Here is a 6,000-nt window from a genome sequence, read left to right as displayed (position 1 = left end):
AGTTCTTTAACTCAAGCCAGACCTCTGTGCTTGGTTATATTTTGCTTCATCTTTGGATTTATATGGTTCAGAGCAACAAATTATACAGCCTGCTCAGAAACACTCTAGATACCCTCAAGGTATATATAAGCATAGACAAATAGGAAAGGTAATTTCCTATTTTTATGAAGTAGCTCAATGAAATGTCATCCTTTTATACTAAATCATATAAAGCAAGCCTTCTGGATATTTAAAGCGAGAAATCAGAATTTGTTACACAGGTTTTGTTTTTTATCACAGTCAAGTTGTAGAGAGAAATGTGTCTGTGTCTTCAGCACTTGCCCAGCCCTCTTTGAAGCTGCCCAACTTAAAGGGATATTAGCTCCTCATCCCACGTATCTCTTTTCAGCAACACCCCGGAACTTTTCTCCTCCAGGATTTTTCTGACGCCTCCCCATTGCCTCTGGCTCCATTTTACTGTCAGGGAAGATCACGTTCTGGTAAACTCACGTGCAGGAAATCCTCCGCTTGTAGTTGCCCATCTATCACTTGCACTCCCTACATGGACAGTCTTCTTGAAATGCGTCTCTATTTTCTGACCTCCCCACTCATGTGTCATTTCAATTTAATCAGGCCTCAGTCCCCTCAACTCCATTAAAACTGCTCTGGCAAGTGTTGCCGGTGACTTCTGAATGAGCCGGGCTGTCAGGCTTCTGAGCCTTTGCTCATTCTGTTCTCTCCGCCCTTCCTTGATAAACCCTGGCTGTCCTCAAAAGTCATTATAAGTGGCACCTTCTTATAATGATGCCAGTCACAGCTTAGGCCACCAGCTTCCTCCCAGACCTGGCCAAACATCCCTTGTGTGTCCATTGTGTTCCATGTATAATTTCATCAGAATACTTTATTGTTCTTATAGTTTAGACTTCGGTCTCCTATACCATAAACTCCTTAAGCTAACGTATTACTAATTTCATCTCTGTATCTATAGGCTCTAACGTATTATATACTGGATAACTCTTTCTACAGAGGAAAATAAACATAAGGCTAATAATTGGCATTAAGTTAACATGTTACCTCTGCTGGTATATTTTGATAATAACAGTGCTATATTGGTGGATATTACACAGTAATAATAATCCTGGAAGGTTTTGCACTGGGAGGGATTTTGCCGATTGATTGCCCCTAACTTTCTCCCTTGGAATCGTATTAAAAGACACTAACACATTTTCTTTTTTTTTTTTTAAGATTTAATTACTATTTTAGAGAGAGAGAGAGCACGAGCAGGAGGGGCAGAGGGAGAGGGAGAGGGAGAGAGAATCTCAAGCAGACTCCCCACTGAGCGCAGAGCCGAATGTGGGGCTTAATCTTACGACCCTCAGATCATGACCTGAGCTGAAATCAAGAGTCGGATGCTTAACCAACTGCACCACCCAGGCACCCCAGGAAGAAAGCTTCTAATAACTTCTAATTCTTAGGTCAACTTCTGTTGCTCTAAAATCCAAAATGCCTAAACCAAGAGTCAGACGCTTAATCAACTGAGCCACTCAGGCACCCCCTAACACATTTTCTTTAAAGAGAGTTTCATTGTCTAAAAATGTAGAGAAACAATATATAAAAATCTAATTCATATTTGTATTATCTTGAACTTTAGGATTTCTGGAGACTTCCCCATATAACATTGATCTCTAAGAGGGATATTTGAGTATTTCTTAAATTTGTTTGAGGGTAAAACCATGTTATTTGCAGAGCATCCCGCAGAACTAGTGTTCTTCAGAACACACTTTGGACAAAACCAGTGAGGCCAATTTCTCACATGAGACAGAGGAAGAAACTGATGATCAGAGAGACCCAAGGCAAAACCCAGTGTGTTGTCAATGTTAGAACTGGGTCTTCCAATTTCTTGCCTAGGATTCATTCCATTAAAAGATGATGGTAGAATTCTCAACTCTTTGGGTGACCATTTGTTCCTGTAGATGTAAAAAAAAACAAAAAACAAAAAAAGGAGAATTTAAGAGAATTCATGGCTTAATGGACAAAATATAAGTGATATGGACAATGTGATAAGTGTTATAATACAGAGAGATGATGATTTCAGTGCGGTCCTGAAGGTGATGGGAGGGGACAAGCCATGGAGCACAGGTGACCAACTGTCTACAGCACTGTGAGATGCTGCCCTACTGAAGTAGTGGACTCCTGGGAGCAAAACTTGGGAACAGGTAGACTCCCTCAACCCACACCGAAAAGCCCCTATTGACTCCACCTCTGAGTAAGGGTGCCTCGTTATCTATTTAATGAGAAACCACGGCATATTCAGCCCAGTGAGATTTAGAAGTAGATTTGGAAACTCCCTTGGAGCTGTTTAAAATTAAGAGGGAAATCTGAGGAAAACAGATATACAGAGTCTATGTTTACACAATAAGAAATTTACGATGGAATCCCAAACCCCCAACTCATCACAGCTTTTTTTTTTTTTTTTTTAAAGATTTTATTTATTTGACAGAGAGAGACACAGCGAGAGAGGGAACACAAGCAGGGGGAGTGGGAGAGGGAGAAGCAGGCTTCCCGCTGAGCAGGGAGCCCGATGTGGGGCTTGATCCCAGGACCCCGGGATCATGACCTGAGCCGAAGGCAGAGGCTTAACAACTGAGCCACCCAGGCGCCCCTCATCACAGCTTTCTATTGCTCACTGATTTAAGAGTCTTGACCAGTAGTGTTGAAATACCCATTTTGAATAGTGGGTTCTACATATTTTTAAATACGATGGGTTGTAAGATTTAGTTTCCCAAAGTTGGCCTATATACATGTTTAGTTTTCTTGTTCCATTCCTACTCAGCTTGGACTCACCTTAGAATCTTTTGGATAAAATCGCTGCTTCCTACACCAGCTGTTAGTTTTCCTTCCTTGAGTGTAATTCAGAAACAATGAGAGGGCAGAGTCCAGGTGAAACCAATTTAGGTATTGGCTAGAGGGAACTACTTGTAGATCAATTTTACTCTGACAGATAAATTTGCCTTAGAGATCCAATTATATGCAATATTAAGACTAGCATGAATCACCTATCACACTTGGAAACAGCTGTTAATTAAAGCACAGAAATACTAGAACGTTCAGAGTTTTTAAGGATTCAAAATGAAAAAAAAAGATTATTTCTAGAAGATCAATTCCAGCAGCCATGTTTGTAAGAAACTATTTGCGGGTTCAGTGAGCCACAGTGAAATTCATTTTTACAATTTTTGTTTTCTCTTTGATTTTTATTTCATTCTCATCCTTGCCATACAATATGAAAATTGTAATCTTCTAGCCAAAGAGCCCATGAAAGAGTTATTTTCCTCAAACAAAGAGAATATAGGGGTGATGTGGGTGGTTCAGTCAGTTAAGTGTCCAACTCTTGATTTCGACTCAGGTCACGATCTCAGGGTCATGAGATCCAGCCCCGTGGTGGGTTTCGCGCTCAGCAGGGAGTCTTCTTGGGATTCTCTCTCCCTCTACCTCTGCCCCTCCTGCTTGTGCTCTTTCTGTCTCTAAAATAAATAAATAAATCTTTAAAAAAGAGAGAGAGAGAGTTTAGTAGAGTAACTGAAAGCTTGGGTCCTAGAATCTGATTGTTTGGTTTAAAAACTCAGCTCTACCACTGACCGGTTATATGGTTTTGTATAAGTTACTTAAACAATCCCAGTCTCAGGTTTCTGTAAAAACCTGTAAAATGGAAGTAAAGATAGTAACTGCCTCATAGTGTCATGGAGAACATTATATGAGTTATGTTTGTAAAATACTCAACAGTGTTTGAAAGAGAGTGCACACATGCACAAACACACCAAAAATACACACACAATTTGTTTTATTTCTTCTTTTTCACTTGGCTTTTGGGGAAGAAATGAGGACTTTCCACTGCATTATATATGTTGCCTTTTGATCCATCAAAAATTACAGTATTTGCTTAGAGGTATCTCAAATCAACAATTTCAATGGCATTTAAAATCACAAGAATAATATGGATGGCAGTATTTTATTTTTAGGTAGAGCAAGGAAGAGGTAAGAATCTAAAAGAATGCAAACATATCTGCACTGATTCTAACTACCTTGCTGTGTCTGGAATCCTTCACAACCCTGGTCATCAACACCATACATATGAATCTTCGGGGCAAATATTCATTCATCTGTTCAACCAACAAGCACTGAATGCTTTCTAGGAGTCTGGCTCTTACCTAGGCACCGGGTTTCAAAACTAAATAAAATATGATTCCTTCTTTGAGAATCTATATCTTGTGATTTATACATACAACCCACCATTTCCCCCACATTCTAATTGTACTAACAATTCTGTGACTTCTCAGTTCAAAGCAATGCTTGTCCTTCTCTCTTTTCTAATAGGACAGTAATTAATTGAATTTTTTCCCCCTTCAGCTCACTAGAAGCACCTAATATGCATCTTTGCAGACCAGAGTTTTCATGGAAATGTAGATTATCAAGAGATGGGATCACAGGGGCTTGCTTCATAGGAAGGTACAAAGTGCCAAGTAAGTAATCTAAATGAGACATTCTTGACGCAGTTTGTGCTAGTGCTGGGGTCAGAGGAGAATGTGAAGGAGAAGATATTTTCCTTCTGGGGAAACTATCAAAAGAAATGTCAATATTTTTACATATCTCATGACAAATAAATTTGAATTAAATTATTTAGGCATATGATTTAGGAAGCACTATATAAATTTGTGACATGTATGAAGGTTCAATGTCCTCCTCGTTGTTAAAAGAAACCATCAGGATGACTGGGCTTAACAGAAACATCAAGTCTGAACTTCTTTTAGCTCCCAAGTTAGAAACTTTAGCTGTCTGGGGCGGGGCGGGGCGGGGGGGGGGGGGGGGGGCGGGCGCGGCAGTTGTCTGTGACTCAGGTGGTTAAATCTTCATTAAAAATGGGATCACAATCAGGCATTGGTATTTACATTGCTCTTCATGAATGAAATGAACCTTACTCAAGGGTTAGGACATGATCATGCATGGTTCTTAGACACTGGTGAGAAGGTTTTATCACAGATGCTTTTGAAAGTCTGCTGAAACAAGCCCATATATACAAAGTTTTGCACAGGAGCTTCATAGGATCTCTTCAAAACCACATCCAGAGAAACTAAAAAGACCCATGGATACTTACAGAAGAAAAGCTATTCAGACTTTTTTGTGAGTGTGTATGGTTGCAATTACTTAGCTTACAGTCCATTTTTGTGTTGAAAAATTCAATTTTGGTGTGTGTGTTAACATCATGAATTGGTCAAAAAGCTTGGGTTGGGAGGCAGAAAGACAAATACTGTATGATCTCACTTATTATACATAGAATCTAAAAAAGTCAAACTCATAGAACCAGAGTAGAACAGTTATTGCCAGGAGCTGGGGGTTTGGGGGAAATGGGGAGATGTTGGTCAACGGGTACAAACTTTCAGTTACAAGATGAATATGTTCTGGGGAGCTAATGTACAACATGGTAATTACAGTTAATAATACTATATTGTAGACTTGAAATTGACTAAGGGACTAGATTTTTCAGTGTTCTCAGCACACACACACCTAAATGATAACTATGTGAAGTGATGAATGTGTTCATTACCTTGATTGTGTTAATTTCATGTATTCATGTATTAAATCATCACATTGCACAACTTAAAAAATCATGTTGTACAACCTAAATATACACAATTTTTATTTGTTTTTCAATAAAGCCAAAAAAAATTAATATCTTAATAAGAAACCAACCAAATAATAAACAAGTTGGGTTAACCTCTTAACTCTGCTACTGCAACCATCTTGCACTAAAGCAGCTCCTGTCTAAACCTAGTCTTCCCTCAGATACAAGCAAGCAAACTGAGTCCTATACCTCTTAGGGGAGCCAGCACAGCCAACCACTGCTCAGCTGCTAGGCTAGTAATTCATCAGGGTCTCTCAGGGCTGTAGCCTCAGGGTAATGGTTGGGGTTGGGAGCCATGAAAAGGGTACAAGCAGCAGTGGTACTCCCCTACATCACATTCACTA

At 39.5% G+C, this 6,000-nt stretch overlaps 1 long non-coding RNA gene across 1 annotated transcript in view; it reads right to left on the bottom strand.

Moving 5' to 3' along the window:
• Positions 1–1,750: 1,750 nt before the first annotated feature.
• LOC144379117 (uncharacterized) overlaps positions 1,751–6,000 on the bottom strand; it is a 420,220-nt gene continuing 415,970 nt past the window's right edge. The window contains exon 7 of the long non-coding RNA XR_013441422.1: positions 1,751–1,946. This is a non-coding gene — a long non-coding RNA (uncharacterized LOC144379117). The remainder of the gene's footprint in view (positions 1,947–6,000) is intronic.

This window comes from Halichoerus grypus, chromosome 9 (assembly GCF_964656455.1).
Source record: "Halichoerus grypus chromosome 9, mHalGry1.hap1.1, whole genome shotgun sequence".
Lineage (NCBI taxonomy): Eukaryota > Metazoa > Chordata > Mammalia > Carnivora > Phocidae > Halichoerus > Halichoerus grypus.
The sequence above is the reverse complement of the archived record's forward strand: the minus strand, read 5'-3'. Positions and strand labels throughout refer to the sequence as shown.